The 27,460-nt window shown below is 39.5% G+C and overlaps 1 long non-coding RNA gene across 1 annotated transcript in view; it reads left to right on the forward strand.

Moving 5' to 3' along the window:
• Window positions 1-27,079, forward strand: part of LOC138756053 (uncharacterized) — an 82,447-nt gene extending 55,368 nt beyond the window's left edge. Inside the window, exon 4 of the long non-coding RNA XR_011352705.1 lies at window positions 26,882-27,079. This is a non-coding gene — a long non-coding RNA (uncharacterized lncRNA). The remainder of the gene's footprint in view (window positions 1-26,881) is intronic.
• Window positions 27,080-27,460: the final 381 nt, after the last annotated feature.

Raw genomic sequence — 27,460 nt, forward strand, 5'->3', positions numbered from 1 at the left:
CCTTAATGAATGTTAGTAATTTTGTGGAGAGACACAGGACACTCAAATATGAAGCAGCGAACAATTTGCTGGAACAACTCAGTGGGGTCGAGCAGCATCACTGGGAGAAAGGAATGATTGATGTTGCAAGCCGGAATCATTCATCAAGGCAATAAAGAGTTCTGGCCCAAAACATTAACCAGGTGGCATGGTAATGTAACATTCACCACAACGCTAGTGCAGTGCCGGTGACTAACGTTCTAATCCAGCGCAATCTGTAAGGAGTTTGAACGTTCTCCCTATGTCCTACATGGGTTTCTTCAGGGTGCTCTGGTTTTCTCCTAACCTTGAAAAGCATATGGGGTTTGTAGGTTAATTGGAACTTTTGGACCACATAGGCCAAAACCACGCTCTATCTATAAATTATTTATTTTAAAATTGACCATTTCTTTTATCCCTCTAATGCCCCCTGACCTTCCTCCAGAAGATTATCAGTCATTAGGTCATGTGTAGAAACGTGAAGAAATAATGGGTTGTAAGAGGAGAGGTGAAGTTGATGAGGGACCAAAATGGAAATCTACCCATATAACTATAATAGAACATTGCAGCACAGAAACAGGTCCTTTGGCCCTTATAGACTGTGTGCCAAACTATTTTTCAGTCTCGTCCCACTGACGTGCACCCAGTACCCATTGAGGGTGAGGTTGTGGCCAGATAATGAACGAAAATATCAAATCAGATCCTACTCAGATCCCAGCATCTGCCGGAGATGCAGCAATGAGAATAATGTCCTAGCAATCACTCGACACTCTCAGTTCCTTCCCGGATCATAATGGATGATCCATTTGCATTGTGAGTAGCAGCCCCTTTGCACACGTGAATCCCATGTTAGTTATAAGTTCCCCACCCACCAACATTTTTGCCCCCAGCCAGACCTTCCTCCATCCTCTCCATGAACTCACACCAATTTTTTTCTGCTCCTTCAAGTTTCTTCAGGCACATACACCAGAGAGGTCTTCTCTTTGCAAATTTACCTCTGACCGTTACATTTAGGTTGTCACATCTGATGAAGATAAAATTCTTGAGGTTCCAAGATGGTGTTGGAGAGTTAGTAGGTGCAAGGCAGAACTTCCCAGGATAAAAAAAAGAATCAAGACAGAAAAATTAAGATCCCGTTTAAGAAAAAATGTATAGGTAGAAAGAAGATATCATCGAAGTGATAAAGAAACAAAAGAAAATGGGAAGAAAGCAAAAATTGTTGAACCAGGACAGAAGAGAGAATGGGACAGGATTGCCTCATGGAGAGAAGGAGGCCAACCTCAGCTATGATGGTGGCGGGAGTGGAGCCCTGGACCGCCTTGTGGGGAACAGAAATTCACCCGGTAGGGTGAGTGAAGACGGATTTGCTGGAGCGGGAGAGCAATGAGATCAAGAGAAGGCCGCAAACGAGGAGGGGGGAGTGCCATCGGGTGACCGTAGTGGGTCAGCAGAGGCCAGCGGATAGCAGAAATGACTCGGGCTAACCCATGCGGGGGCCAGGAAAAAAGAAACGATGATGGGGGTGCGAGGCGTCGGGATTGGTGGCTGTGGGTTCAGTGAGAAGTTGGGAGGTTGAGGACAGCTGAGAGGATAAGAGGCATGCGCAATGTCAGCCTGAAGATCTCGGAGTAAGAAGAGGAAGAGTCAGAAAGGGAGGAGGAGGAAAGAAATGAACAAAAGAGAAAGACCAGGAGGAAAGAAAGTCAAGGGAAAAAGAAGGCAGAGGGCTCGGTGCCCTCTGCCAGGAATATTATGGATGCTATCCACCAAATGAATAATACCTTTAAAATATTGGTGGCAGGCCAGAATGCCATCAAGGAAAGGCTAGATAATGTAAGCAATAAGGTGGAAGTGACATAAGAAAGAATAGAAAGAGTGGAAGAAAGGTGGAAAAAATGGTTTTGAAAGAGGTGGCTTTGGAGATTGTAGATTCATTGGCAATGATCTTCCAGAAATTGATAGACTCTGGAGAGATTCTAGAGGATTGAAAGGTCACAAATGTGGTTCCGCTGTTTAAGAAAGGTGGGAGACAGGAAAAAGGAAACTATAGGCTGATTAGTCCGACATCGGTGGTTGGGAAGATATTCGAGTTGATCCTCAAGGATGAGGTGATGAAATACCTAGAGATGCATGACAGGTTAGGTCCAAGTCAGCATGGTCTTTTAAAGGGTAGATCTTGCCTGACCAACCTAATAGAGTTTTTTGAAGAAATCTCAAGTAGGATAGACAAAGAAGAGGCTATGGATGTTATCTATTTAGATTTTCAAAAGGCTTTCGATAAGGTGCCGCATATTAGGCTACTAAATAAGATGGAATTACAAGGAAGTTATTAAACTGGATAGAGAAGTGGCTGATAGGCAGGAAGCAAAAGGTTGAAATTAAGGGTTCCCGTTCTGGATGGCTGCCTGTAACTAGTGGTGTTCCGCAGGGGTCGGTATTGGGGCCGCTGCTGTATACAATTTATATTAATGATTTGGATTGTGGCATAAATGGTTTTGTGGTCAAATTTGTAGATGGCACCAAGATAGTTGGTGGAGTAGGAAGTGTATTAGAAACTGTAAAGTTGCAGAAGGATATGGACATATTAGGAGACTGGACAAAATTATGGCAGATGAGATTCAACATAGAGAAATGTACAGTTGTACATTTTGGCAGTGGAAACAAACAGGCAGAATACAATTTGGATGGGGTGAAAATTCAGACCTCGGATGTGCAAAGGGACCTGGGTGTCCTTGTGCAGGGAAACCTAAACGTTAATGACCAGGTGAAATTGGTATTGAAGAAAGTGAATGCTATGTTGGCCTTCATTTCAAGAGGAATAGTGTACAAGAGTAGAGAGATACTGATGAGGCTCTATGGGGCACTGGTGAGACCTCATTTGGAGTACTGTGTGCAGTTTTGGGCCCTCTATCTTAGAAAAGATGTGATGTTGCTGGAGAGGATGCAGAGGAGATTTACTAGGATGATTCACGGAAAGCAAAGGTTAATGTATGAGGAGCATTTGGCAGCTCTTGAGTTGTATTCATTGGAGTACAGGAAAATGAGAGGAGATCTCATAGAGGCTTTTCGTATTTTGAAAGGTTTAGATAGGGTGGATGTGGGCAAGATGTTTTCCTTGGTGGGTGAATCGAGGACAAGGAGTCATAGTCTGAAAATTAGAGGTTATCTTTATAAAATAGAGATTAGGAAGAACTTCTTTAGCCAGAGGGTTGTTGATCTGTGGAACTCACTGCCATATACAGCAGTGGAATTCAGATCACTGGGAGTATTTAAACAAGAAATAGACAAGTATCTCATTAATGAGGGCATCATAGAATATGGGGAAAAGGCCGGAAATGCGAACTAGTGTAGATTAGCTTAGTGTAGATTTACAGAACAGACTCGATGGGCCTAGTGGCCTGCTTCTGTTCCTTTTCCTCGTAATCTTGTGAAGATGGACATGTGGGGGAAGGAACAAGAAAGAATATGGGGGAAAAGGACGCTCCTGAATACTTCAGTAGAAGTAAGACCGTGGGAGTGAAAACGGGTATGGAGGGAAGAGACCTAGTGGGGTTCTTCAAAAAGTGGATCCCTGAGGTGTTGGGAAGGAATTGGGGATGACTTGGAGATAGAAAGGACCCAGCAGTCTCTTGCACCCTTCCTGGGTCCAAATCAGTGACGCCACTCCGTTGTGGTTTGATTCCTTCACTACCATGACAGAGAGAGAGAGTTTTACAAGCAGCGGCAAGGGGAGCTATGGAGAGATGGGTTCCGGCAGAGTATGGAGGAGTGAGAGTCCTCTTCTTCCCGGACATTAGTGCTGCACTATTAAGGCTCAGGAGGGAATTTGACCAAGTGAAGAAAAATCTAAGGCAAAAAGGTGTTGAGTTTACCCTCCTTCACCTTGCAACACTGAAGATAATAAGAGCAAGAGGGAGAAAAAGTTTTTTTTCAAATAGACCTGGGTAGGAAATGGAGTATGTGGAAACCTTGCCACCCTCCCATGTATAAATGTAAATAAGGGGAATTGATGGAATTATTGATTGTAAATATTGTATATATTTTTATTATGAGGGAAATGTTTTATTGTGTTACTGTCTAAAGAAGATTGGTTGTTAAAATAAAAATTAATACAGGAAGCTTGAAGAAAAGTGAGAGGGGCTAGTATAAGAGTCAGATGGGTGCATTTGGCATGCCCCAAAATGGCGGGAAAGTTGGTGATCATGGTGCCAGGAAGGGTATGGGTAGAGAAGGGGAGAGAACAGAAGGGGAAAGGATTAGATGGGGTTTTTTTTGTATTTCTTTGAATTGTTGATTCTAGGTTGATTAGGTTTTGTTTGGAGCATGGTCATCTACGTCAGATGTCTGCGGAAGACAAGTGAGATAGGAGATTAGTATCAGAGGAAAAGAATGAAGGGAAGAAGACAGTGGAAGTGCTCTGGGATCATGGATAATACAATTAAGTTTGTAAGTTTTAATGTGAATGGGATAAATGGAACGATAAAGAGAAAAAGAGTTTTGGCACACCTAAAAAAAATGGAGGTAGACATAATGTTTCTGCAGGAGACCCACCTTACAAAGCAGGAGCATACAAAGTTAAAAAGGGAGTGGGTGGGGTAGGTGGTGATGTTCTTCAATTCCAGAGCCAGGGGAGAAGCTCTCCTGATAAGGAAGAATGCTCCAATGGTGGTCTGGGGTGTTGTCGCTGACCCAGCTGGGAGATTTGTGATGATGCATTGTCAAATATACTCCAAATCATGGACACTAATGATAATATATGTCCCAAATTTTCATTACGAACAATCTATACAAGATATCTTCTTGAAGGTAACAGGTGGCGCGATGGGGGGTGGGGGGGTGGTGTGGAATGAAAATTTCTTGATTGGAGGACACTTAATTTTTGTCTGAATCCAGTCATGAACAAGTCAACAAAGAAAGTAACAAGAGCCAAGGTGGCTAAATCCTTTCTGATTTTTATGAAAGAGCTGAATTTGATATATGTCTTGAGAAGGCAGAATTTGAGAGAATGGAATTACTCATTTTACTTGAGACAACATGATTCCTACACAAGCATTTATCTTTTTTTGCCATCAGCCCAGTTGGAAAGTAGGATAATGCAGACCAAGTACACGGCTCAATTGCTGTTAGACCATTCACCCTTGACTGTGTTTATCATACCATATATGCAGGCTACAGTGTATAGATGGTGCTTGAACACATTTCTGTTGAGAAAACTTTATTTTGTAGCTTTTTTAGAGCCCAGAGAGTGTTGTCCTGTGAGATGAACTGCCTTTCTACTGACAATGTCCTAATATGGGACAAATGTCCCTAATAAGGGGCTAGAAAATTGGATGTACCAAAGGTATCAAAGGTATCAAAAAGGGGCATATAAGCGAAATCAATAATTTGAAACAGGAAATAGGCTAATTGGAAAAGGATTATCAAAGAGCGGGTTCAGAAGAAAAATACCAGAACTTAATTAATAAAATGCTCAAATATAATACACTGCAAAAATATAATACTGAAAAGTTGATCTTAAGATCTAGACAGCAGTATTACGGGCTGGGGGAGAGGGTCCATAAAGTCTTGTCCTGGCAGGTGAGGGTGAAAGAGGTCTCAAGAACAATCAACGTGATTCAAATGTGGGAAGGCAAGATTGTACATAAACTAAAGGAAATAAATGAAACATTTAGAATGTCCTATAAAGAACTGTAGAAACCAGAATCATGGGGGAGGGGGTGTGGATCCTACTAAAATAGATGATTTTTTTGCTTACATTGAAACTGTCAAATTTGGATCAGGAAGGTCAAGAAGGGCTTTATGCCCCCTTCTCCAGAGAGATTGAAAAAAATCCTTGGGCTTATTGCAGGCTAATAAATTGCCGAGGGAGGATGGTTTTCCTGTGGAATTTCAAAAAGAGTTCAAGGATATCTTAATGTCCCTTCTTAAGAAGCTGGTGGATCAGGCAGTGGAGATGCATACCCTCCCGGATTCTCTTTCACCAACGACCATCACAGTGATCCTAAAAAAAGGCAGTGAGCCTTTGAATCTCTTCTCTTATAGGCCCATCTCGTTATTGAATGCAGATTACAAAACCATAGCAGAAGCATTGGAGGTATATTTGCCAAAATTAATAAATCCAGATCAAGCTGGATTTGTAGAAAAGAGGCAATCAGCAAACAATGTAGCTAGATTGCTTAATAGAGTACATTTGGGGAGTGTCCATAGCTCTGGAAGTGGATAAGACCTTCTGCAGATTGGAATGGGACATTTTGTTCAAGGTAATAGAGAAATTTGGACTAGTACAAACATTTATTTATTGGTTTAGGACACTATACTATACACCCCAAGTTAAAATTATTACAAACAGGCAGCTCTCTCTAGCGTTTCCATTGAGTATGTCCAGTAGGCAGGGATGTCCATTGTCCCCAGCACTGTTCATACTGGCCATTGAGCCACTGGTGGAAACCATTCATTGGGATCCAGACATAAAAGGATTAAGGTGAGCCAGGTGTAATACAAAATCAACCTTCTCCTTTGGCTTGGCTTCGCGGACGAAGATTTATGGAGGGGTAATGTCCACGTCAGCTGCAGGCTCGTTTATGGCTGACAAGTCTGATGCGGGACAGGCAGACACGGTTGCAGCGGTTGCAAGGGAAAATTTGTTGGTTGGGGTTGGGTGTTAGGTTTTTACTCCTTTGCCTTTTGTCAGTGAGGTGGGCTCTGCGGTCTTCTTCAAAGGAGGTTGCTGCCCGCCGAACTGTGAAGCGCCAAGATGCACGGTTTGAGGCGATATCAGCCCACTGGCGGTGGTCAATGTGGCAGGCACCAAGAGATTTCTTTAGGCAGTCCTTGCACCTCTTCTTTGGTGCACCTCTGTCTCGGTGGCCAGTGGAGAGCTCGTCATATAACACGATCTTGGGAAGGCGATGGTCCTCCATTCTGGAGACGTGACCTACCCAGCGCAGTTTGATCTTCAGCAGCGTGGATTCGATGCTGCCGGCCTCTGCCATCTCGAGTACTTCGATGTTGGAGTCCAAATTTCTCCATTACCTTGAACAACCTATTCACTGATATAACCTTAAAACAATTACAGTACAGAAACAGGCCCCTCCAGTCCATACCGATTTAAGTGGTCTCCTCTAGTCACACTTACGTGCTCCCTTCACGTAACCCTCTAATCCCCTCACATCCATGCACCTATCCAACTTTATCTTAAATGTCAAAATTAACCCTGCTGCAACCACCTCTTCCAGAAGGTCATGCCACTCAGCCACCACCCTCTGAGTGAAGAAGTTCCCTCTCATGTTACTTCTAAACATTTTCCCCCAACACTTAACTCATAACCCTCATTCCAATCTCACCTACCCTCAAGGGGAAGAGCCTATATGCATCTACTCTATCAATTCCCCTCATAATTTTAAATACCTCTATCAAATCCCCCCTCATCCTTCTATGCTCCAATGAATAAAGACCCAACCGAATCAATCTTTCTTTGTATTCTAGAAACTGAAATCCAGGCAACATTTTAGTAAATCTTTGCTGCACTCTCTCTACCTTATTGATATCCTTCCTATAATTTGGGGACCAGAACTGCGCACAATATTCCAAACTTGGCCTCTCCAATGCCTTGAACAGTCTCAACATCTCCTGCCAGTTTCTATATTCTATGCTTTGATTTATAAAGTCCATCATACCAAAAGCCTTCTTCACCCCCCTATCCAAATGAGCCTCCACTTTAAAAAAATGATGATTATTCCAAGATCTCTCTGTTCCTCTGCATTCCTCAATGCCCTCCCCTTCACTGCATATGTCCTGTTTTGATTATTCTTCCCAAAATGAGATACCTCACACTTATCTACATTAAACTCCATCTGCCACCTTTCAGCCCACTCTTCTATGCAGTCCAAATCCTTCTGTAGTCCCTGAAAACTATTTTCGCTATCCTCAACTCCCTCTATTTTTTTGAAAATTTTATTTATGAATGATAATAAATCATACAATCAGAATATAACCCAATACATAATATTTTATCCCATATAACTCCCCACATCCAACCCTATCCCACACACCCCACCAACCCCCCTCTAAACTACCAAAAAAAAATTTTAAAAAGTAAAAGAAGAGAAGATCAACTACTGTAATTCCATTCAATTATTTGCCCTGGATTGGGACAACACCATCAATGTATGGGAAAGAAGATATCAATCATTAAATTGCATGTATTTCATATATGGGCTCCAATTTTTAACGAAAAAAGAATTATTATTTTGTAAATTACGTGTTATCTTTTCCAAGGGAATACAAGATAACATTTCCAAATGGCATCTTTGACTACTCAAATTAGTCTCATTTTTTTCAAGAAATTGGAAGATATTTTCTAGCCACAGCTAAAGCCGATCTCAGAAAAGCAATTGGAAATTTATCTAATTTTAACTCCAAACTCAATTTTTTAATATAATCCATCATAGAATCAAGTGACATTTTAAATTCAAATATAACTTCCAAAAATTCCTTAATTTTCACTCCAAAAAGGTTTAATCATCTCACGTAACCAAACCAAATGTAAAAATGAATGCAATTCCTTATGGCATCTAAAGCATAAATCAGAAGAGATACATTTATATTTTGTTAATTTCTACAGAGTCCAGTATAATTGATGGATAAAATTATAATGAACCATTCGATACCTTACATTTACAATTTTAGCCATACTGTCCTCATATATAGTCATCCAATCATCCTGAGAAATAGATATTTCCAAATCTTTTTCACCACTTCAGTCTAGATTTATGAACATCTGATTTAAGCATTTTATTCTATAATAAAGCGTACATCTCAGATATAAATCCATTCTTGCCACCATCAGTAAGTAAAATTTCAAATTTAGACTGTCTAGGCAGCCTTAAGTACATCCAAAATTGTCCAATAATAATGCTTTAACTTGATAATAAGAAAAAAGAGTCCTCGAAGATATTTCATACCTTTTTCATTCTTTGAAAAGAAATAAAATATCCCACTTCATAGCAATCTTCTACCATTTAATTCCTTCCTGTTCCCATAACTTCAAAAGTTGATTATTAACCATAAAATGAAAAAGTTTTTTTGAAACAAAGGTGTGTTAGCCAAAATTTTACCTTGGGTACCTACAATTTCATTTTTTTTTATTCCATATTTCCATTGACTCCCCCTATTTTTGTATCATTCGTATATTTACTAACCCAATTTACCACTCCATCATCCAAATCATTCATATAAATGACAAACAACAAGTGACCCAACACCGATCCCTGAGGTACACCGCTTGTCACCAGCCTCAATCCTGACAGACTGTTATCCACCATGATTCTCTGGCATCTACCTTCTAGCCATTGTTGAACGCATCTGACTATCTCAATATTAATATCTTTACCAACCTTCCATGTGGAACCTTATCGAAGGCCTTACTGAAATCAATATAGACTACATCTACTGTTCTACCTTCATCAACCTTCCTAGTCACTTCCTCAAAAAATTCAACAAGGTTTGTCAAACGTGACCTTCCCCATACAAACCCATGTTTAGTGTCCCTGATCAGTCCCTACCCCTCTAGATACTTATACATATTATCTCTAAGAATACTTTCCATTAGTTTACCGACCACCGACATCAAACTTACTGGCCTATAATTGTTGGGCCTACACCTTGAGCCATTTTTAAATGGAGGAACCGCGTTTGCAATACGCCTATCCTGTGGCACCATGCCCCACTTTTGAAAAATCACTGTCAGAGCCTCCTCTATTTCCTCCCTGACTTCCCTCAAGGTCCTGGGGAAAATCCTGTCTGGACCCGGAGACTTAACCATCTTTATATGCCTCAGAAGTTTCAAAACCCCCTCTTTCCTAATCCCTACATTTTACATAATCACCCCTTTTGCTTCTCTTATCCGACACGATTCCATATCTTTTTCCCTGGTGAATACCGAAGAGAAGAACTTGTTCAATATCTCCCCCATCTCATTCGGCTCTACTCTGATTCTCTAAGGGGCCAATTCTATCCTTCACTCTCCTTTTGCTATTTACATATTTGTAAAAACCCTTCAGATTTACTTTCACCCTGTTCACTATTGCCACCTCGTACCTTCTTTTCACTTTCCTAATATCTTTCTTAAGCTTTTTTTTATAATCCATGCATTTTCTAAGCATCTCGTATATACCTTGTTTCTTGTATTTAATGTAGGCCTCCCTTTTTATTCAAACTAACTTTCTAATCTCTCTTGAAAACTATGGCTCTCTTGAACTTTTGGCATTGCCTTTTATCCTAACAGTGTTAGTATATATGATAGACCCAGCTGGGCTGTTGGCCAGGCTGAGGACCACACTGGAGGATTGCAGAAAGGTCTTGGGGTATAAAGTAAATCTAGACAATAGTGAAATTATGCCTTTGACAAAAGGGGCTTCTGGACAATACCAACAGGGACATCAATTCAAATGGCTGCAAGAAGGCATTAAATATCTGGGGATAAAAGTAGACAAGGATTTACGCAACTTATACAAACTCAATTATCCCCCTTTGCTCCGGAAGATTTTTTTTTATATAATTTTTTTATTTTTCACACCATAAATCACATTAGCCATGCTACACACTTTTTCTTTTTCACACATATACAGTGACTTTTTCTCCCCCCCCCTCCCTCCTTCCAAGCCACCCCCCCACCCCCCCCCCCGATCCATTTTAGGTATACAATCTAGGTTACATTAAACCAGTCAGATAATGTTGTCATTCAACAAAAATACACCAGAAATTCTACTGAGTCCATTCTTTTCTTTCCTTCTCCTTCCATCAACTTAGGTAATGATTGTCCCCGGTATGTTTTCGCTATTGTATTTAATGTAAGAATATTTCAATATTATTTCTTAAACTATATGTATTTTTTTCTAATGGAATACATTTATTCATTTCTATATACCATTGTTGTATTTTCAGATTATCTTCCAATTTCCAGGTTGACATAATACATTTTTTTGCTACGGCTAGGGCTATCTTAACAAATCTTTTTTGTGCATCCTCCAAATCAATTCCAAATTCTTTGTTTTTTATGTTACTTAGAAGAAAGATCTCTGGATTCTTTGGTATATTGTTTTCTGTTATTTTATTTAATATCTGATTGAGATCTTCCCCAAATTTTTCTACTTTCTCACATGTCCAGATTGCATGAATTGTTGTTCCCATTTCTTTTTTACATCGAAAACATCTATCAGATACTGTTGGGTCCCATTTATTTAACTTTTGAGGTGTAATGTATAGTCTGTGTAGCCAGTTATATTGTATCATACGTAGCCTCGTATTTATTGTATTTATTGTTCCAGAACATAATTTCTCCCACGTTTCCTTTTTTATCTTTATATTTAAATCTTGTTCCCATTTTTGTTTAGTTTTACCATTTGTTTCCTCATTCTCTTTTTCTTGCAGTTTAATATACATATTTGTTATAAATCTTTTGATTAACATTGTATCTGTAATCACATATACAAGGTTACTTCCCTCTGGCAAACTCAAATTGCTTCCTAATTTATCTTTCAAGTAGGATCTCAGTTGGTAATATGCCAGCGCTGTATCTCCAGTTATATTGTACTTATCTCTCATTTGTTCAAAGGATAAGAATCTACTTCCTGAAAAACAATTCTCTATTCTTTTAATCCCTTTTTTTTCCCATTCTCTAAAGGAAAGGTTATCTATTGTAAAAGGGAGTAACTTATTTTGCGTCAATATTAGTTTTGGTAATTGATAATTTGTTTTATTTCTTTCTACATGAATCTTCTTCCAAATATTGAGGAGATGATGTAATACTGGAGAAGTTCTATGTTGTACCAATTTTTCATCCCATTTATATAATATGTGTTCAGGTATCTTTTCCCCTATTTTATCTAATTCTAATCTCGTCCAGTCTGGTTTTTCCCTTGTTTGATAAAAATCTGATAGGTATCTTAATTGTGCGGCTCTATAATAATTTTTAAAGTTTGGCAATTGTAAGCCTCCTTGTTTATACCCTTCTGTTAATTTATCCAGTGCTATCCTCGGTTTCCCCCCTCTCCATAAAAATTTCCTTATTATTTTCTTTAACTCTTTGAAGAATTTTTCTGTCAGTTGTATTGGCAATGCCTGAAATAAGTATAATATCTTTGGAAAAATGCTCATTTTAATACAGTTTATCCTTCCTATTAGTGTTAGTGGTAGATCTTTCCAATGCTCTAAATCGTCCTGTAATTTTTTCATTAGTGGGTAATAAATGAGTTTGTATAATTGGCCGAGATTTTTGTTTATTTGTACACCTAGGTATCTTATTGCCTGCATTTGCCATCTAAATGGAGATTCCTTCTTAAATTTTGAGAAATCCGCATTATTCATAGGCATTGCTTCACTTTTATTTACGTTTATCTTGTAACCCGACACTTCTCCATATTCCTTCAATTTCTTATATAATTCTTTTATTGATAGTTCTGGTTCTGTTAAGTACACTATAACATCGTCCGCAAATAGACTGATTTTATATTCCTTGTCTTTTATTTTTATTCCTTTTATATTATTATCTATTCTTATCAATTTTGCTAGTGGTTCTATAGCTAACGCAAACAATAAAGGTGATAGTGGGCATCCCTGCTGCGTTGACCTGCTTAAGTTAAATTGTTTTGATACATGTCCATTTACTGTCACTTTCGCTAACGGTCCCTTATATAATGCTTTAGTCCAATTAATATACTTCTCTGGTAAACTGAATTTTTGCAATACTTTGAACAAATAATTCCATTCTACTCTGTCGAAGGCCTTCTCTGCGTCTAAAGCAACTGCTACTGTAGGTGTTTTATTTCCTTCTACTGCATGAATTAAGTTAATAAATTTACAAATATTGTCTGTTGTGCGTCTTTTTTTGATAAATCCAGTTTGGTCTAAATTTACCATTTTCGGTACCTGCTCTGCTAATCTGTTTGCTAATAGTTTAGCTATTATCTTATAATATAATCTGTGTTTAGTAAAGATATTGGTCTATATGACGCTGGTGAGAGTGGATCTTTCCCTTGTTTTAGTATTACTGTAATTATTGCTGTTTTACATGAATCTGGTAAGCTTTGTGTTTCATCAATCTGGTTGATTACATCCAGGAGGGGCGGAATTAATAAGTCTTTAAATGTTTTGTAGAATTCTATTGGGAGTCCATCCTCTCCTGGTGTCTTATTATTTGGTAATTTTTTTATTATCTCTTGTATTTCTACTGTTCCAAATGGTTCTGTTAATTTATTTTGTTCCTCTATTTGTAGTTTTGGTAGTTCAATTTTAGTCAAAAATTCATCTATTTTCCCTTCTTTCCCTTCGTTTTCAGTTCGGTATAATTGTTCATAGAATTCTCTAAAGTTTTCCTTAATTTCTTTTGGATTATATGTAATTTGTTTGTCTTTTTTCCTTGATGCCAATACCATTTTCTTAGCTTGTTCTGTCTTAAGCTGCCATGCTAGGATTTTGTGCGTTTTTTCACCCAGTTCATAATATTTCTGTTTTGTCTTCATTATATTCTTCTCTACCTTATATGTTTGTAATGTTTCATATTTTATTTTTTTATCCGCCAATTCTCTTATTTTAGTTGTATCTTCCTTCATTGCTAATTTTTTTTCTATATTTACTATTTCCCTTTCCAACTGCTCTGTTTCCTGATTATAGTCCTTCTTCATCTTGGTTACATTACTTATTATTTGTCCTCTAATGAATGCTTTCATTGCATCCCATAGTATAAACTTATCTTCCACTGATTCCGTATTTATTTCAAAATACATTTTTAATTGTTTTTCAATAAATTCTCTAAAATCCTGCCTTTTAAGTAGCATGGGGTTTAGTCTCCATCTATACATTCTTGGAGGGATGTCCTCTAGCTTTACTGTCAATATTAAGGGTGAATGGTCCGATAGTATTCTAGCTTTATATTCTGTTTTTCTTACTCTATCTTGCATACGAGCTGATAACAAAAATAGGTCTATTCTTGAGTATGTTTTATGTCTAGCCGAGTAATATGAATATTCCTTTTCTTTTGGGTTTTGTTTCCTCCATATATCCAAAAGTTGCATTTCTTGCATTGGTTTAATTATAAATTTGGTTACTTGGTTCTTTCTGTTAATTTTTTTCCCAGTTTTATCCATATTTGAATCCAAATTCAGGTTGAAATCCCCTCCTATTAGTATGTTCCCTTGCGTATTAGCTACTTCAAAAAGATATCTTGCATAAACTTTTGATCTTCTTCGTTAGGTGAATATACATTAAGTAGATTCCAAAACTCCGAATATATCTGACATTTTATCATTACATATCTCCCTGCTGGATCTATTATTTCCTCTTCTATTTTAAATGGCACATTTTTACTAATTAATATAGCCACTCCTCTTGCTTTTGAATTATACGATGCTGCTGTTACATGACCTACCCAATCTCTCTTCAATTTCTTGTGCTCCAATTCAGTTAAGTGTGTTTCTTGGACAAATGCTATATCAATTTTTTCTTTTTTCAGTAAATTTAGCAGTTTCTTCCTTTTAATTTGGTTATGTATTCCATTAATATTTAAAGTCATATAGTTCAACGTAGCCATTTTATACTTTGTTTATCTTCCCTTTCCGTTTTTCCATCATTGCCTTTCCTCCTTTTCCATTTCTGTTTTCTTATTTTAAACCCTTTATAAGACAACATTCCTAAAACATCAAACATTTTCCTTATTCTCCTATTTATAACTTCTTTAGCCCCAATCTCCCCTTCCCCTCCTGAGTTGTCCTTTATCCCTTGTCGGACAACCACATCTCCCCTCTCCATTTGGGTTTGCGAATTCACTCGCAAGCGTCAACTGATTTTGCAGTGACCGCTATTCCCCCCCACCCAGCCCCCCCCGAAAAGATTTCACTTTTCATATGTAACAAAGGTCACTCTTTTAATTCCCTCCTTGTTCTCTCTATTCCATTACCTTCCCTTATTAATTCTTGTCTATACTATCTATATTTTCCTCTAAGTACCGATACATTCACGTATGCACATTATACCTATACACTCTTATACCTCTTTACCCACATACATATCAATCGTGATCATTTTTACTCTCATTACACGTCTTCATCTCTCCGTCTATTTTGTAGTTGTTCTGCAAATTTTCGTGCTTCTTCTGGATCCGAGAATAGTCTGTTTTGTTTTCCTGGAATAAATATTTTCAATACCGCTGGATGCTTTAGTATAAATTTATACCCTTTCTTCCATAAAATCGCCTTTGCTGTATTGAACTCCTTTCTCTTCTTTAGGAGTTCAAAACTTATATCTGGATAAATGAAGATTTTTTGCCCTTTATACTCCAGTGGCTTGTTGCCATCTCTTACTTTTTCCATTGTCTTCTCCAGTATCTTTTCTCTTGTCGTATATCTTAGGAATTTTACTAAAATAGATCTTGGTTTTTGTTGTGGTTGTGGTTTAAAGGCCAATGCTCTATGTGCCCTTTCTATTTCCATTTCTTGCTGTAGTTCTGGACATCCTAGGATCCTAGGGATCCAATCTTTTATAAACTCCCTCATATTCTTGCCTTCTTCATCTTCCTTAAGGCCCACTATCTTTATGTTATTTCTTCTGTTATAATTTTCCATTATATCTATTTTTTGAGCTAGTAGTTCTTGTGTCTCTTTAGCTTTTTTATTAGATTCCTCCAATTTCTTTTTTAAGTCTTCTACCTCCATTTCTGCTGCTACTGCCCGCTCTTCCATCTTGTCCATTTTCTTTCCCATTTCTGTTAAGGTCATATCTATTTTGTTCATTTTCTCTTCTGTGTTGTTTATTCTTCTTCTTAAATCATTAAATTCCTGTGTCTGCCATTCTTTAAATGACTCCATGTATCCTTTAACAAGAGAAAGTATATCCTTTATCTTGCCTTTCCTTTCTTCTATTTCACTGTATTCTTCCTCTTCTTCTTCCTCTGGGTTGGCCATCTGTTGTTTCTTTGTTGCCCTTTTCTTCTCTTCTTTCTTGTTTCCATTGTCTTCTGTGTTCTCTTCTTGCTGCAGGTGTTCTGCAGCTGTCGTTGCTGGCTGTGGAGATCGACTCCCCAGCTGGTCCCCCCTCCCGTCGGTGTGTTTTCTTTCATGCGCATCGCGCATGCGTGACTCCTCGCGCATGCGCGGTTGCGCACTTTTACTCGGCTCAGCGAGCCATTTTTGTAGTCCAATTTCTACCGACCTGAGGAAGCGGGTTTCTCTCTCCACAGCGGGCCTCTTCGAACAGGTAAGGCCTTCTCCTTCTTCCTCCGTTGTCTTCTCTTCCTCTCTTCTTACCGTTGATTTTGATTTTTATTTTTTTGTCGCCATCTTCTTTCCACCTTTATACTCACTTTTCTTTAACTTTTATTTCTGTGCCTTTGTGTTTTCCTTTGTTTTTTCCGACTTTTCTGGAGAGGGCTGGAGTTCACCGTCCGGCCACTACTCCATCACGTGACTCCTCCTGCTCCGGAAGATTGAGGAGGACCTCGATAGATGGAGAACTCTGCCCAACTTTGATGGGCAGTGTTAATTGTATTAAAATTAAGGTGATGCCAAAGCTACATTATCTATTTCAGTCATTACTCATTCCGTTGCCCCGAGGCTTCTTTAAGATGCTCAGAAGATGTGTAAGAAAGTTACTGTGGAATAATAAAGTGGCTGAAATCTCCAAGGAAAAGTTGTTTGGGATTAAAAACTTGCCAGATTTCAAAAAATATTATTGGGCAGCCCAGGCGAGATGTATCACCTCACTCTTTGAGGTACATCCCCCCCAACCCCCGCACATATTGTGGTAGGTGAAAAGATAGCAGGAGAGTTTATATTTAAATCAGACACTAAATTAATTTCAAAGAAAGCATGTACTTCAGGCATGGAAAAGAATAATTCATTGTATTGGATTAAAGGTGGGGATATCTCCCAAAATGCCCTTGTCCCAGAACAACTTAATATCCATGACTCTGGACAATATGATGAGAGGCAGTAATGTGCAATGGCCACAGTCTTCACTCCAGCCTAAGAGAATCTAAAATAAGAGCATTGGTTTAAAATGAAGGGGGAAGATTGAAAGGGAACCTGGGGGAAACCTTTTCACATAGATGGAGACCTGCGGAGAGCAGGGAGCAGAGACACAGCTAAAGTGGTGAATGCGCACTCAATTTCAACATTTAAGAATTTGGACAGGTAATTGGATGGGAAAGGTATGAAGGGCTATGGACTAGGCATAAAAATGGTTTGGCACAGACTTGAAGGGTGGAAGGGGCCTGTTTCTTTGCTGTAATTTTCTATAATTCTAGGGTTCTAAAGAACCTCACAAAACCTTCATCAAAAGGAGGCACCTTTGTCCGTTTTGGGTATGATCTATATTTGATCTATTGGCATTTTCTTCAAAGTGTCATGTTGCAATCAACATTTTGTACTTACTATGAGAATAATTAGTGACTAATCGTGGACACCCATTATCTCCTCGTTTGTCAGGAAGGTACAACAGTGGCTGTCATTATGTAAACCTTCTACAGGAGCTCTATTGAGAGCATCCTGGCCGGCTGAATCACAGTGTGGTACTGTTGCTGCGGAGAAATGGATCGGTGGCCAATCCACAGGACCATAAGAGTGGCAGAGAGGATCACTGGAGTCTCCCTCCCCCCATCGATGTGATCTATGGGATCATGGTCTGAAGAGGGCATGAAAAATCATTGAGGACTCCTTCCACCCTGCACACAGCATCTTTCAGCTGCTCCCATCAGGGAAGAGATATAGGGGTACCAGAGCCAGAACCACTAGCTTTTTCCCACAGGCTGTGAGAGTGCTGAACAACCAAAGGAGCTGCTCACACTATTCATCAAAGACTCTCCTTTCTACAAAGCAATGTGTATTTATTTATTTTTATAGAGAGGACCGGACACCACTGTTCCGTCAGGTTGTACTTGTACAATCAGATGACAATAAACTTGACTGGATATTGCATTTTAATTTTCATGGGATGGCATGGCATTTACACCACCACTCAACTTGTCCATGCCTATCTTCAAGAAATTCCAAAAAAACTTCCTCACCCAGTGAATTCATGGATGCGGAACTCACTGCCACAGGAAATTATTGATGCACGCACTGTAATTGCATTTATAGGGATTCTCGACAAAATATGAAAAGGAATTGATCAAAACGCTGATGGATTTAAACAAGGAAAGACAAGAGTGTCCTGTCATGGAATGGTTGGATCAAATAGCCTGTGCTTTGTAGCCCTGCACTCCTTACAAATCCATCACCACCTCTGCTCATTCAACCATGGCAACATCCTTTCCTCAGGGATTTCTTTGTTTGTATAGCTGCATCTGTCTCAGCTTCTTCCAGTGGTTGTAAAGGTAAAGGTAAGGGTTCCAATACATAATACCACATTTAGAATGTAACACACACAAAATTCTTTAACTTTTGTCTATTGTAAGGCAGACAGAGAGTCGCCACTTTGTCCAGCACCCCTCACAGAAACCTACAGCACCTGGTGTTCCTTGGAATGGTCTCCCTTCCAAGTACTGGCCAAGCCTGAGCCTGCTTAGCTTCCGAGATCAAACAATCTCAGGTGTATATAGGCTATTAAGAGCTATTAGGTGGTGGGTTCCATATTTCATTTTCTCCCAAGATTTGAATGTTCTCCGACTCAGAATCAGGATTTATAGTCATGAACAAGTCACAAACTTCAGTGTTTTGTGGCAGCATCTTACTTGTACATTCATTTTTTACTACATCACTGTATGAAAAAAGCAAAACTAATAGTGCACAAGAAGTAAGTAAGTCTCTTTGATTCAAAAAATTATTGATTATTCAGGAATCTGATGGCAGCGGGGAAGAAACTGTCCTTCTGCCACTGAGTGCTCATCTTCAGGCTCCTGCACCTTTTCCCTGATGGCAGCAGAGTAAAGAGGGCATGGCCTGGAGGTTGGGAGTCTTTGAGGATAGAGGCTGCTTTCTTAAGGCTCTTCCTCATGTAGATGTCCTTGATGGACTGAATTCTGGTGCCTGTGACGCTGCAGGCCGAGTCCACAACCCTCTGCAATTTATTCTTGTCTTGAGAATTGGCACTTCTATACCAGGCTGCGATGCAACCAGTCAGAATGTTCTCCACAGTACACCTGTAGAAGTTTACAAGACTCCCTGTTGACATGCCGAATCTCCTCAGATGCCTAATGAAGTATAGTCGCTGGCGAGCCTTCTTTGTGATTGCATCAACGTGATGGCTCCAGAACAGATCGTTGGAGATGTTAACACCCAGAAATTTGAAGATTTTAAACCTCTCAGCTACTGAGCCCTCAATGAGGGCTGGGTCATGTTCCCCTGACTTCTTCCTGCTCCACAATCATTTCTTTGGTTTTACTGATGTTAAGCGCAAGGTTGTTACACCATTCAATGAGCTGATCCATCTCCCTTCTGAACGCTTCCTCATTGCCATCTGTGATTCTGCCGACTACTGTGGTGTCATCGGCAAACTTGTAGATGGCATTGGAATTGTGCCTGTTCACACAGTCATGGGTGTATAATGAGTTGAACAATGGACAGAGAATGCATCCTTGGGGTCCGCCTTTGTTGGTGATCAGTGAGGAGCTTACCTGTGAAGGATGGAGTGCGGGGTTGGACAAATGATCAAGGCACTTTTCTTGCTTTCTTCTTTGAGGAGTGCAATCAACATGCTGATGTGACTCAAATAATGGTGTTGTTGGGGAGAGGTGCTGCCATTGGAATGGAGTGTGACCTGAAGAAAAACAGGACTTCTGTGCTTCCCAAAGTATTTTACCCTTATGTTTTTTTTTCCAAAAGGCAGACGCCACAGAGGAATAAGTAACATCATACAGCTGTTATGTGGCACATTTTGTTTTAGTGAAGGTCATTTGCAAACACTTCAAAACAGATCTCATTTAAAATGCCAGAGCTCTGCTCAAGCCAGACAGTCCAGGCTCCGAGTGCCTTTGCATAATCTTTGAAGAATGCCTATAAGAACTTGACATGTAGGTGTTAATTGGACAGGCTGTGGAGTAATGGATTATTGTCTTGGAAAGCAACAGATGAACGAATTCAGAAGATTGGGTCCAGTGCCACAGTCTGAGTGCAGTTTGCTATTCTAAGTGGGTCATGTGGTTTCTCTGAGTGAGAGACAGAGAGAGAGAGAGAGAAAGAGAGAGAGAGAGAGAGAGAGAGAGAGAGAGAGAGAGAGAGAGAGAGAGAGATTGAGAGGGAGATTGAGAGAGAGATAGAGAGAGAGAGAGAGAGAGAGAGAGGGAGAGAGAGAATTCAGTTCTACAGTTCTACAGTTCAGCAGCAGCAGCTGGGACTGGAACAGGACAAGCTGACAAGCTTGTGGAAAAACCATATTTTGAAGATGGTTTGTGAGTTCTTAGTTCAGCCTGGTCAAAGCCCTTGTGGTCTGTACAAGCGGAGAAGACTGACTGTATAATGTTTCACTTGAAATAAGAGAAGCAAAAAGGAACTCTGTGGTGACCTGAAAGAAAGAGGTTATCATCTGGAGAACCCTGAGGGGGAAAGTTTCTTTAGAAAAACACTGAAGTGGCTGATCAGAAGGGATCAGTTGTGGGAGCAACAAATATCTCTCTGAACACCAACAAGAACCTTCCTGGGCAGTAACCATTTGCCTTTCAAGCACCAAAGCCTGGCGAACTCCATAAATGTTAAATTCTTTGCACAGTATAAAAATTGCCTCAATCAGTGAACTTGGAGGAATGAGAAGTGAGCTTGGACTGTCTGGCTTGAGCAGAGCTCTGGCATTTTAACTGAGATCTATTTTGAAGTGTTTGCATGTGACCTACACTAAAACAAAATGTGCCATAATTTATCTCCTTTTAAAATATATCTATAATTTATTCACAATATAAAATATAACATAATCTGTCTCACAGCTCACAGCCATACAGACAAGTAATACACAAAGGCGCTGGAGAATCTCAGCAGGTAACACAGGATCCAGAGGAGGTTAATCCAGATTAACCAATGTTTCGGGCCTGAATCCTTCATCAAGATGTGAGCAAAGAGCAGACAGCCACCTGAATATGAAGATGGGAGAAGGAGAGGAGAGGAGGGAAGAAGGGGCAGGAGGAACAGATACAGGCTAACAGTTAAAAGGTCATAGATGGGAGGGTAGAAGAGAAAAAAGATCTGAGAAGTGACAGGTTGGGTTATCTCTCTAAATGGAGAGAGAAGGGAAAGGTGTGGAGAGCTGAATGAAAAGAGACAGAGGGAAAGAAGGACTCAAAGAAGGGTTTATCAGAAGCTGGAGAAGTTGATGTTAATGCCTTCTGGTTGGAGAGTGCCCAGACAGAATATTAGTTGATGTTCCTCCAATTTGGCAGCGCGTGAGGCTATGGATAGACATGTCAGTGTGGGAGTAGTGTCTGGAATTAAAATGGTTGGCCATTGCAATGCCCGTTATTGCACTGCCAAGCTGAGGCCACCCACAAATTGGAGGAACAACAACACCCAAATATTCCATTTGGGCACTCTCCAACCATCTGTAGTGTCACATTTCTGCAATATTTTGTCTTTGCCTGGAACCTACACTAAGTTCCAGTAAAAAGGTGATGGGCATTCATCACCCAGAATATGGCACAGTTTCTGCTGTGGAATTTTATATCCAATAGAGGCAGTAGGAAAAATGTCTGTTCTGTGAGGAAATTTATCAACATTGCTTAAATGTTATTAGCAGTTTCTAGAAATGGGGGATCTTTACACTGTGAACCCACTAGTGTCCCTCAACGAGAGTGGGTGATTAAATCAGAGATAGACATTATAATTTGGAAAATGGCCTTATCCTGTTGGCAATCCTTGGCTCCACCATTAATATTGAGACTTTATGATGTAAGATTTGTTTTCTTGACATTCTCCATTCTTTCTTATCTGTTTTCCTTTTTGCTATTGGTATATTCTTAAGGGGAGGGTGGGTAGAGGGTGGAAGGGATATATATAGTTATGAGTCTAGAGGACCCCAAAACCCAGCAGCAATAGAAATTCACCAAGACAAATAGTTACTTAAACAAAAGTCGCTTTTAATTTTCTTTAAACATAAAAACAGGATCAAACTTTAACTTCTTACTATTAACTTAACTTAACCCCCTTCTAATTCTAAGTGCATATGTATGAAATTAACCCCCTTCTAATTCTAAGTGCACGTGTATGTACTGTGTATATAAGTTCAGGAAAGTTCTTTGCTTTACAGTCCAATCTCACTTCTCACTTCTCCAAGTTCACTGGTATCAGGCAATTCTTATACTGTGCACAGAATTTAACACTTATGAATCTTCACCAGGCTCTGGTGCTTACGGGTAAATGGTTACCGCTCAGGAAGGTTCTAGTTGGTTTCAGAGAGAAAAATTTGTTGCTCATTGGACACTCACAAACTGATTCCCTCCAATCAGCCATTTCAAGGATTTTCCAAATGATAACCCAGGTCACCACAGAGTTCCTCTTGTTTCCCTTATTTCAGGAGAAATACTCTAGCCAGTCATTTCCTCTTGTAAGGACCACAAGGGTTTTTCAACAGGCTGAACTCAGAACTTGCAACCCATCTTCAAAATGGGGTTTTCACAAGATTGCCAGCTTGCATGTTGCAGCGTCAAAAGCCAGTGTAGAACTGTAGAACTCAGTTCTCTCTCCCACTCTCCAAAGAAACACATGTTTTCTTCTCTCTCTGCTTGTAAAAACCAGAACACCTCCCCAAGGCTTCAAAACCCAATCATTGAAAGATCTTATCAACACTTGAGCCTGGGCTTCAATCCATTTGCACCTGCTTTTGAAATTCTTCCAAAGTAGATTCATTGTTCTTGCAAAGGCACTGGTGCCTCAATGTCTCACTTTCAGCAAAGCTCTTGCATTTTAAATGAGATGTCTTTTGTGAAGTGTTACTCTGTTTGTGAAGTATAACCTACACAACAAACCCCCCACAATCTCTCTTTTAAAAACATATTTATATATAATATATAATATAACCCGTAACTATATATATTCCATATGGATAATTTCTGTAACTTTGTTCAATATGCATGGTTTCAAAATTCTTAAATAAAATATTTTTTTAAAAAAGAAAATGCACCATCGTGGATGGTTGTGGAGATGGGTACAATAGGTAGGCAGAGTGACAAAAGGAAAATAGAGGGTTATGAGTGTGAGGTGGGAAAAATTTGATTGTTAGGTCAGCACCACAGCCTGGGCTGAAGGGCCTGCACTGTGCTGTACAGGAGCATCAAAATCAGAACTGCCAGGCTGGGAAATAGCTTCTTCCTGCAGGCTGTGAGACTGATGAACAGTATCCTGTAACAGAAGAAATAATTCCAAAATATGTACATATATTTATTTAAAATTCCATCTGTTTGTATATATGTGATTATTATGCACTGCATGTTGTGTGAGTGTGTGTGAACTGTGGTCCAGAGAAACACTGCTTTGTCTGATTGCAGATGCACCGTCAGATGATAGTAAACTTGAACTTGAACTAAATATTCCATTTAAAACATTTGTTCTAATGAAGAGACATGACTTTAATACAGATGCCATTGTCTTGACTGGGATTTATGTGGTAATATGAAAGTGCATCTGGGTTTCTTCTAAAGGGTCACAAAAACCTGACACTTTTGGCACATCCTCTTTGATGAGATTAATTTCCTTTGATTCCTGTGTAATTGATCTGTCTTATTAGTATATTTAGGTTAAATTTAAGCTATACTTCTTATGTCTTAACTAACATAGTGGGTTTGGAACAGGGTTACACACACAAGTCACAGTACATTTACAGAGAACCCTTGTATTCAGAGAAGAGAATTGATTCTCAGAGTCGACAGGTCTAGAAGAACAGAGCCATAATGGAACAGAAATGTGTTCTCAATTGAAACTCAAGAAATATTTTGAGATATTTTGTGTTGACACAATATTCTTCGAGTGAACATATGGTTAGACTTTCCGGAACCATTTAAGGATTCTTGAACAAGAGAAATGAAACTCAGAGCCATTTCAGTGATCCACTTAAGCCTCTTGAAACAGATGTGAGGTCATTTTTTGGAGTCATGACATCTGCAAGCCAGAGTTAGATGATCACATGGTTTACAAGAAATTGGGGTTGACAAGTGTTTAAAATTTCAATAACTGATCACATGTTTTTCAGGAATTAAGATTGACCTCATTGGTGATGTAATTTCATATTGTTTTAAGGGTATATATATATATATATATATATATCCGAATGCAGAGGAATCTTTAGACCAGAAGAAGAAGAAACCAGAAGCTGGAAGAAAAAGATTGACACATTTGCTGGAGAAAGAAGAGGTGCTGTTCTAAGTGGCTTTAGATTAAGCAAGGCCACTTCTGACTGTCTCTATTTGTTTTAAAGGGCAGCCTCATTGTGGAAAGAAGCTCCAGAACTCTTAAAAGGATAAGAGGGAGTGAAGAAAACCAGTGTGAGAGTTTGAGAAGAAATCTCTTCCTGGGAGTAAAATAACAAGATTTGTGAATTTGAACAGTCTAATAACTGAATCAGTGTTAACAAACACTTCATTGCTGCTTTCAGTCACAATGTAATAGAACTTGATGTTTCGTAATCACTTCTGAACTAGAATTTAATAGACCTTCAAGTTCAACAAGATTGGGCCTTAAAACAAACTTTTCAGATTCAAGTTTAAACTGAAATGATTTGGACTTTAATACACACACACAGAGTGTGTGTAATGTAATATACAATTACATTTGTAATACAAATGTAATATACAATTACATTTGCACAAAGCTTAGAGTTAAGGATCTGGAGGAGTATACAGTTGCTGTAGTCGGATATGTAAAGAACTGTGCTGACCATGTCACCATTGACAAACGGACCATGGTCTATCACAATCAGGGGCCTGGATGACCAGGGAGGTTAAAATTCTTTTCAGGGACCATAATATCACTTTCAGGTCAGGTGATAGTGCACTGTACAATGCGACTAGAACCAACTTGAGGAGAGGAATCAGGGATGCTATAATGGCCTATGGGAGGACGATTGAGGACTACTTCAACAATAATGAACCATAGCAAATGTGGTAGAGAATCCAGCACTTGATATAAAAACAACAATGGCATGGCTGTTGATGGTGATGCTCTGCTGTCTGAGGATCTTGATCATTTATTCGCTCAATTTGAGGTGGAAGGGAAAGAGTTGGACACAGCGCACTCACTGGCCCCTCACTGTGCAAGAACATGAGATGAGATGGGTGCTTAGAGCGGCGAACCCAAGGAAATCCACCAGCCCTGATGGCATATCAGGCAGGGTGCTGAAGGAGTGTGCGAACCATCTCTCTCTCTGAGGCCTTCAGGAAGATTTTCAAAATCTATCATCCCGCTGCACTTAAAGGCCTGCTGCAATCATTCCACTGCCTAAGAAGAAGGTTATCAAGGGTCTCAATGACTAACGTGCAGCTGCTTTAATGCCGATTATTTCAAAGTGCTGTGAGTGCAAATTAAAGCCAATCCCCCACCCACCTTCAATCCACACCAGTTTGCTTACAGGGCTAATAAGTCACCTGTGGAAGCTATTGCCACCGTTCTTCACTTAGCGCTGATCCACTTAGAACAACTATGTGAGGTTGTTTTTATAGACTTTAGTTCTACTTTTAATACTGTTATTCCAGGAGACTGGATGTTAAAAGCACTGACAGGATTTTCCAGATCGATTTGTCTATGGATCAAGGATTTTTTAACAAACCGTTCCAAGACTGTAAAAATAGGCATTAATTTTTCCCCTGCTCTCACACTTAGCACTGGTTCCCCCCGGGGCTGTATGTTGAACCGAATGTTGTTTTCTCTTTATACCTACGATTGTGTCTCTGTGTTTTCCTCTCATACCATCATAAAATTTGTGGATGACACAACTGTGGTCGGGCTCATTTCAAGGGGTGATGAGTCACGGACTGTCAGTGTAGTGCTTGGAAAACAATCTGGTATTGAATTCCTTGAAGATGAAAGAGCTTGTAATGGATTTCAGGAGGAACTCTATGGCCCCACCTCCATTGAATATTAATGGGGACTGTGTGGAAAGGGTTATGACTTTCAAGTTTCTGGGAATGTATCTGGCTGTGGATCTTTCTTGGGCTATTAATACCATCGCAAAAGTCAAGAAGGAACATCAACATCTCCATTTTCTGACAATCTTTCTACAGGAGATGTTATTGGTGTCCTTCTATCACTGCTCTGTTGAAAGCATGCTGATTTACTGCATCCCCATCTGGTTTCCCAGCTGTACAGTAGCAGATAAGAGGGATCTTCAGAGGGTTATCAATACGGCCCAGAAGATCATTTGAATTCCCTTGTGTCCTTTGGAGGATTTATTTCGATCTTGCTGTATCGGGAAAGCAACTAATATTCTTAAGGATTCTACTCACCTGGGCTATCATTTGTTTGACCTATTGCCCTCAGGTAGACAATTAAGGTCCATTAAATCACGGACAAACAGACTCAAGAGCAGTTTCTATCCCAGAGCTATTTGAGCATTAAACTCCGCCAATTAGTGAATTTCTATTCTGCATTGTTTTAATGTTGCTTTATTTTCATTTTTGTTTTTACTGTTTTATATGCTCTGGTAGGTTGTATTGTGAAAACAGTAGTTGTGTTTTTAAATATTGTTGTATTTTCTTACACAATGACAATAAATAAAAGCGAACTATTAATAGTTTAATAAAAACAATGATTTTGAATTTACCACTGTTCCTGGATGGGATGATGGGGGTTGGGGGGGGGGGGGGGGTGGTGGTCAGTTACTTTGTAACACCTATCCTAATCCAAGATTTAGATTTGCACGTTCACCCTCCAAAATATTTGATACCCCATTTTTTCTTTCACAGATCATCAAGGATCTATAGAAACATAGAACACAACAGCAGAGAAACAGACCTTTTGACTCATCCTGTCTGTCAAATTACCATTCTGCTGAGTTCCAGTGACCTGCATCTGGACCATAGCCCTCCATTCTCCTCTCATCCATGTACCTACGTGATATTTTTTGTTTAAATGTCAAAATAAAGCATGCCTTTGACACTTCAGCTGGCAGTTCATTCCACATTCTCGCCACTATCTGAGTGAAGAAGTTCCCCCAAATGTTCACTCTAAACATTTCATCTTTCTCCCTTAATTCATGCCCAAGTGCGGAGCTAAGGATGCGAATGTTGGGGAGGGCATTAATAAAATAGTTGTTACAAAGGAAGTAGCGATGGAGAAACTAATGGGACTAAAGCCAGACAAATCACCTGGTCCTGATGATATGCATCCAAAGGTTCTGAAGGAAATGGCAAAAGTTATAGTTGATGCATTGGTGGTCATAGACCAAAATTCCTTGGATTCTGGGGAGGTCCCGGCAGACTGGAAGACAGCAAATGTCACGCCACTTTTTAAGAAGGGATGTAGGCAGAAGATTGGAAATTATC

The sequence above is a fragment of the Narcine bancroftii genome, chromosome 3, assembly GCF_036971445.1.
Source record: "Narcine bancroftii isolate sNarBan1 chromosome 3, sNarBan1.hap1, whole genome shotgun sequence".
NCBI lineage: Eukaryota > Metazoa > Chordata > Chondrichthyes > Torpediniformes > Narcinidae > Narcine > Narcine bancroftii.